The sequence below is a fragment of the Myotis brandtii genome, unplaced genomic scaffold (genome assembly GCF_000412655.1).
Source record: "Myotis brandtii unplaced genomic scaffold, ASM41265v1 scaffold731, whole genome shotgun sequence".
In the NCBI taxonomy this organism is placed as follows: domain Eukaryota; kingdom Metazoa; phylum Chordata; class Mammalia; order Chiroptera; family Vespertilionidae; genus Myotis; species Myotis brandtii.
Window position 1 is genome coordinate 1654500 of NW_005370895.1, and position 7936 is coordinate 1662435.

General features: G+C 41.4%; 1 protein-coding gene across 2 annotated transcripts in view; it reads right to left on the reverse strand.

Moving 5' to 3' along the window:
* Nucleotides 1-3813, reverse strand: part of ZDHHC3 (zinc finger, DHHC-type containing 3) — a 59240-nt gene extending 55427 nt beyond the window's left edge. The window contains exon 1 of one of the 2 annotated variants that reach the window (XM_014530311.1): nt 3750-3813. The gene's annotated coding sequence lies outside the window, so the exon portion shown is untranslated. Of the gene's footprint in view, nt 1-3656; nt 3677-3749 lie in introns of those variants that run through there. The other variant, XM_014530312.1, reaches the window with a different exon arrangement.
* Nucleotides 3814-7936: the final 4123 nt, after the last annotated feature.

The following is a 7936-nucleotide window of genomic DNA, read 5'->3' on the forward strand; positions in this document are numbered from 1 at the left end:
ATGATGATCACAAATAAACAACCTAACTCTATGCATTAAGGAACTAGGGGGGGGGGCGGGGAACAACTGAGACCAAACTTAGGAGAAGAAAGAATAAAGACTAGAGCAGAAATAAATAGAGAATAAAAATAATAAACAAAATTGACAAACCCTTAGCCAGATTATCAAAGAAAAAAGAGAAAGGACCCAGAGCAACAAAATTATAAAGGAAAAAGGAGACATTACAATGAATACAACAGAAATTCAAAAGGTCATAAGAGGCTGGTATGAACAAACTATATGCCAACAAATTGGACAACCTAGAAGAAATAGAAAATCTGAATAGACCAATTAAAGTAAGGAGACTGAGTCAGTAATAAAAAACCTCTCCCAAAAGCCCAGGGCCAGATGGCTTCACTGGTGAATTTTAGCAAACATTTAAAGAATTAAAACCAATCCTTCTCAAACTCTTCCAAAACATTAAAGAGGAGGGAACATTCCCAAACTCATTTTACAAAGCCTACATTATCTTGATACCAAAACCAGAAAAGAACACTACTAGAAAAGAAAACTACAGACCAATATCCCTGATAAATAATAGAGCAAAATTCTCTATAAATACTAGCAAATCGAATTCAGAACATATTAAAAGGATCTTACACCATGACCAATTGGGATTTATCCTTGGGGTGCAAGGATGGTTCAACATATACAAACGAATCAATGTGAACAAGAAAAGAATCACATGACCACCTCAATAGATGCAGAAAAAGTATTTGACAAAATTCAACATCCATTCATGATTTTTAAAAAAATTAACAAATCAGGCACAGAAGGAACAGACTGCAACACAATAAAAACCATATATTACAAGCCCACAGCTAATATACTCAATGGCAAAAGATTGAAGGGTTTTCCTCTAAGATCAGGACCAAAGACAAGGTGACCACTCTCATTACTCCTATTCAACTAGTACTGGAAGTCCTAGCTAGAGCAATCAAGAAAAAAAAAAAGTATCTGAACTGGAAAGGAAAAAGTAAAATTGTCTCTTCACAAATGACACAATTTTCTATATCGAAAATCCTAAAGACTCAATAAAAAAAAATGTTAGATCTATTTAAAAAATCAATAAAGTTGCAGTATACACAGTTAACATATAAAAATCAGTAGCATTTTTATACAATAACAAATTTTCTGAAAAAGATATTAAGAAATTGATCCCACTTACAATAGTGTCAAAAACAATAAAAAGGAATAAATTTAACTACGGAGTTGAAAGACCTCTACTCTGAAAACTACAAGACACTGATGAAAGAAATAGAAAAAGACAGAAATATGGGAAGGTATCCCATGTTCATAGATTGGAAGAATTAATATTGTTAAAATGTCAATACTACCAAAAGCCTCCAATAGATTCAATGCAATCCCTATCAAGATTCCAATGGCATTTTTTACAGGAGTAAATAAAAAACCACTCCTAATATTTACATAAAACCACAAAAGACCCCAAATAGCCAAAGAAATCCTGAGAAAGGAGAATAAAGTAGGAGGCATCACACTTCTGATTTCAAGCTATACTTTAAAGCTATGGTCATCAATACAGTATGGTACTGGCATAAAAACAGACAAGTAGATCAATGGAACAAAATCAAAAGCCCAGAAATAAACCCAAGCATATTTGGTCCACTATTATTTGACAAGGGAGCCAAGAATACTCAATGGAGAAAAGACTGTCTTTTCAATAAATGGTGCTGGGCCAATTGGATATTCACATGTAAAAGAATGAAACTGGACCTATATCTTATACCACTCATAAGAATTAACTCAAAATGGATTAAAGACTTAAATGTAGCCCTGACCGGTTTGGCTCAGTGGATAGAGCATCAGCCTGTGGACTGAAGGGTCCCAGGTTCAATTCCGGTGAAGGGCATGTACCTTGGTTGCGGGCACATCCCCAGTAGGGGGTGTGCAGGAGGCAGCCGATCGATGTTTCTAACTCTCTATCCCTCTCCCTTCCTCTCTGTAAAAAATCAATAAGATATATTAAAAAAAAAAAAGACTTAAATGTAAGACCTAAAACCATGAGAACTGCTAGAAGAAAACATAGGAATAAAGCTCCTTGACATGAATCTTAGTAATAATTTTTTGGATATGACACCTAAATCACAAGAAACAAAATGAAAAATAAGTAGGACATCAAACTAAAAAGAATCTGCACAGCAAAAGAAACCATCAACAAATAGAAAGACAACCTATAGAATGGGAAAAACTATTTGTAAACCATATCTAATAAGGGGTTAATATCCAAAATATATAAAGAACTCATATAACTCAGCAGCAAAAAAACCAAACAAACCAATTAAAAAATGGGCAAAGGACCTTAATAGACATTTCTCCAAAGATATATGAAAGGCCAATAGGTACATGAAAAGATCCTCAACATCACTAGTCATTAGGGAAATGCAAATTAAAACCATCCTATATAATAAAAGGTAAGTTGTTAAGAGAGTAAATTCAATGAGTTCTTCTGGGAGGCTATGCCAAACAGAATGAAGAAAGTGTGGAGTCAAGAGGCCAAAATTCTACTCCCAGTCCTATCAGTCATTAACGTCGTGATTTTGGGCAAGACAGCTACCCTCCCTGGGCCCCAGCTTCCTCATCTATAAAACAGGCGAGAAGACTGAGCTGACTGCTTGGGTTCCTTCTTCAGGTCTGAGATTCTGATTCCTCTCTTCTCTGGAACAAATTCAATGTTTCCTTTGTTAATTTTTTGGATTTTTATATTTTTATCAAAAGCATCCCTTAAATTCCTTTCCCCATCATTTTATTTTTTAAAAAAAACATCTATAAGTGTTAGCAATTTTTCTGAACATTTTCAGTTTTTTCAATCAAATATACCATTTCCTTTTGTACATTCATTTATTTTTTTGTCAGAGTAGAAAAGCACTATCAAAATACATCACATTTACAAAGTGGCAAAAGAGAAGCCTTAAAATCCAAAGTTAAACATGACCATTTTTTTTAAAATATATTTTATTGATTTTTCACAGAGAGGAAGGGAGAGAGATAGAGAGAGTTAGAAACATTGATGAGAGAGAAACATCGATCAGCTGCCTCTTGCACATCCCCTACCGGGGATGTGCCCGCAACCCAGGTACATGACCTTGACCGGAATCGAACCCGGGACCTCTCAGTCTGCAGGCTGACGCTCTATCCACTGAGCCAAACCGGTTTCGGCACCATTTTTCAGTGTTTAAATATTTGCATATCTCGGATCTGTTCTAAGTTTTACAACCTAGTGAGATGTGCATTTTAGGGTAATATGAGGCTTAGAGAGGTTAACTGAGTTGCTCTAAGTCACAGAACTAGTTAGTGGCAAAGTACACATCATTGGAGTGGATGCCCAATCGTCTTGCCACCATAGATCTTTATCTTCCCAACGAACCTGCCTTTCTAGATTCCCTGCTACTATTTCTTGGCTTAGAAATGTATACTTTGTACATAGCAAAGTTAAAACTTATTGCAACGGGACTGGACTTGTCCCACTAGGCTCATTTTACCAACGTGAAAAATCGATTCCATCCAAAGGTGTTCCATCCCCATGGACCCTGCAGAGGAAACATTCACGTCTCAGGTACCAAGAAAGTCCAGAGTTCAATCGCCAAGTCTCTACATACCAGGAAGTTTGCAGTTTGGAGAAAACTATGAAAAGATGTGGTTTTCCTGGATGAATGACTATTAGGTGGGGCATGCAAATGGAGCCTTCTCACCTTCACAGCTCACTGCACCCTCACCGCCAGAAATGACCTGGCCATGTGTCTCTGGAAATCTGCTTCCAAAGAGGAAGGCAAAGGATTAAAAACGTAAAAACAGGAAGTATCTAGAGGGAGTATGTAAGTAGATTCTTTTTTTCCCTCCCAACAGGTCATTATCCTGATATCACTCCCCTATTTCTACTTCAGATTCTGTTACTTTCTATGGCTATTGGGGTGTGTATGTGTTTAGATAGTTCCAGATTTGCTAATCACCATATGTGACCCCCTTTTCGCACATATGCCCTAATGCATATGCACCCTCTCGAAATGAAGCTCACTTGTGAAGACCCTTCCTCTAAACGAGAATAAGTTTTATCCATGTATTCCTATCAATTTTTCTATCAATGTGATCGTAAGCTATAATTTCCAGAACAGCAAGGCAGACACAGACCTGCTGGCTAGGTTACGACAGGTTACTTATATTGAATATTCTTTAAGACAAAATACAGGCAAAACAAATGCAGAGCACTTAAAGGAAACAGATCTACAGAGAAAACAGTAGCTCACACTTCTGCTTTTCTGGGGTGCTAGGCTAATTGTGCAAATGCAAAGGAAAAAGACCTAAAATTTGGCTATCTCTTTTACGACTGTGAATAAAATGTTTGTTCCTCTGCTGGGCTTATAGGAGCTTTCCGCAACTTCAGCACCACGGACTCTGCCCCAAAGCTCTTCTGTCCCCGGCTTTTACTGCGTTAATGAACCACAGCTAGGTTTTTGTTGCCGGCTGGTGGCTAGCAGCAGGTCTTTACCTCTTGCCCTTGATACCTGGCCAGCACAATTAGCACCTTATTATAGGCTGGCCTCTTGTCTAATTACCATGAGTCTCAACTGAGCATTTTATTTTATTGTCTTGTTCATGTACTAGTTCAAGTGCCTGGGCTCTCCAGCTACAAGTTCTGAACTTCTTTTAGGGAGGCATGTGTTTTCAGTTTACCTCTTCAGGCCCTGAGCACACTACTCATGAGCATGCAAACAACTACTTCCTGCTTGTCTGAAGAGCTTCTAGGAGTCTATTCTGGGTGTAAAGCACATGATTGGAATTGGATCTCCATGCCTATCTCAATCCTCCGTACCAGATCCATTGGTCCACGCTGCTACTGAGTGCCCTCCTCAGCTCCTTTGGGTTAAGCTCTACTCAGCCTTTTAGATGAGGGAAAAGGTGAGTAACCTCATCTAAAAGGTGTTAGACAGGAATTTCTCATTAGCAACACATTCTATGTTCCTCTAAAAAAAAAAAAAAGATTTCAGAGATGGGAGTTTATGTTTGAACAGACTCCTTGCTTTTAACATTAAAACAAACTATGGCTTATAGGGCAGTTACCAATTCCATTACCAACATAGGCCTCCTTCAGCAAATACTCCAGTGAATGTAATGGGGCCTGGGGGGAGACTGCTCAAAGGGATGGTTAGGTGTACAAGTATGGGAGCCAGATTACCTGGTCTCAAATCCTGGCTCTGCCACTTACTACCTTGGTCTAGACCAGTGGTTGGCCAACTGGTGGTCCGTGGACCAGGTCCAAAAGGTTGGCGACCGCTGGTCTAGACAATTACCGTCTCTGCACTTCAGTTTCCCAATCTGTAAAACAGAGATAGCAGTAGCTGTCTCATAGAACTATTGTGAGAACTGAATCAGATAATCTTTGTAAAGTGTTTTAAAACAGTTCTTGGCATATAATAATCACTAGGCAAGTTTGTGTTAAACAGAATTAATAGAGCACAGAGATTTAGAATAGACAGACCTACAAAACAGTATGCTCCCCAAAGAACCTGACAGTGATGGAAAAATTAGCTGGTTTAATAGAATGTGCTATCCCTGGCTTCTTGATTTTCTGGCTAACATAAATTCTTTAAGTTGCTTCAATAAACCAAAAAAGAACTCTGAATTTATGGGTTTTTAAAATGTCTAATGCTTGCCCTAGCTGGTCTGGCTCAGTGGATAGAGCGCTGACCTGCAGACTCAAGGGTCCCAGATTCGATTCTGATCAAGGGCACATGCCTGGGTTACGGGCTCCATCCCCAGTAGGGGGTGTGCAGGAGGCAGTTGATCAATGATTCTCATCGTTGATGTTTCTCTCTCTCTCCCTCTCCCTTCCTCTCTGAAATCAATAAAATATATATATATATATTTTAAAATGCCTAATGCTTTATCACAACAAATGGGATGGGATGAAAATGTCCTGGTGGCATTGAAGTAGAATTAGGGAAGGTGTCATGGTTTTAGTAGAGAATTTAGAATGAACATTCTACTGGTTCCACCTCTCACCTACTTAGCCTAACATGTCTGACATCATTCATAATATTGTTTAGCACATACTGCCAAACCTTCTCCATCAAGGAACTTTTAGTCAGTTGTCAGGGAAACAGTTCAGAGATGTTCTATATTTTAAAGATTTTTATATAGAGATGATTCCATGGTATCCAAACTCAGACTTTTCTTTCTGTATCTTTTCTGATCTGCCCATTTGCTTCCACTTTTTAAATCTTCAGTCCTCTTAAATATCCTAGCCACTAAGATTCCACATCCAGGGTCTCTCCTTTCTGAGCAACCTCTAGCACAAAACACCCCTTTTAATACCAGCAGTCCCTTGTTATCTCATCCCAGAGTTCCTCGCATGGAATCCAGGCGTCCAACCAACCACACACAAAGGCATCTATGTGCCACAACAGGTGGGGTGCCTGTTTTCATTCGTAAGGAAAACCTTCCAGCTTCACCTTTTCCAATTTCCCTGGAGGGCTAAGTCCTCCCCTGCAAGCTATCTTCCCTGTAGGTGCACCTGTAGAGACCTATGTAGAGACATAAGAAACAACTAATGTCTAGTCAACTAAGTGATCATCTATGTATTTTGGAGACTCAGCAGTTTAGTGCTTAACAATGTGGGAGGGTATTTTCTTTCTGTACCTTCTTCCTCTGACCCACCTTCCTATCCCACTGTGCTCATTAGCGCCACCATCATAGCTCTTAACCACCATGTTCTCTGGTTACATTGGCCCTGGAGAGCCTCCCCTTCTGCCTGGGGAGGGTGTCTGGGCAGAAGTTGTGTTTCGCTTGTCTTAGGGTTCCAAAGCTGGCCCAAAGCCCATCCATAGTAAGCTCGCAATAGTTAAGATCTGTGAAACTGTATTGAAGATACCATCTGCAAAACACCAAACATCTTTTTGGATGATCAAGCCATCTTGTTTTGAAAACAAGAAGATTCTTGAAAAAAATGGGACATTTGGACCCAGTTGGGTTGGTTGGGCGTCGTCTATGCACCTGCATCTATTACTGGTCAGGGCAAGTGCCTGGGATCCCTGCTCAGGGAGCATGCGGAGGGCACGGGATGGATGTTTCTCTCTCACACAGATGTTTCCCTCTCCCCCTTCCCCTCCCTCACCCCCTTCCTCTCTCTAGGCATGTCCTCTGGTGAAGATTTTTAAAAAGAGGGGGTGCATTTGGAAAAGTTACCAGATACCCTCCTTGCTTCTTTTGGTTAACTTTCCTGCATTTATCCACATGGCTCCTTTAAAAACTGTACCATACCCCGTTTGCCCCGCCTTAATGGGCTCCTTCAGTGACCCCATATTCACCTTGCAGGTATCCTTTCTGGATATCCAAGGCCCATGGTCCTATACGGCCATCGCCTGGGCTGAAAAAAACACACCTCTAAGCGGCTGTCCACAGCTCCCAGAATCGCCCCATCAAGCCAGGGCTCCCAGCCAGCCACCGCTGGGAAGGCAGGCACTGCGCCGCTCGCCAGCGCCGGTGACCAAGGCTCTCCTCCGCCCGGGTCAAGGGGATCCTACAAAGTCCTGGGTCAGCGGTAGGTCAGCCCGAGAGAGCGAGAGCGGAGGAGGGGAGAGCAGAATCCCCGGGGTGGAGTGCGGACGCCTCGGGGCTCACTCCTGGCCCGGACCCTACCCACCAGGAACAACCTATAGCGGGCTTCATCGCCTCCTTTTCAACCTCCCCAGGGGCCAGGGAAATGCAGGGCCAGGGGAGTAGGGGAGGACGGGGAGACGGCCCCCTGGGCCGATCACGAAGTCCGCTCCCTCACTCGGGGTGTCTGTCTGTCTGTCTGTCTGTCTCTCTAGCACATGACCGGCTACTTCACACGCACACGACCTGCTCCTTCACCTCCAGCCGCGAGCACACTGCGCCGCGC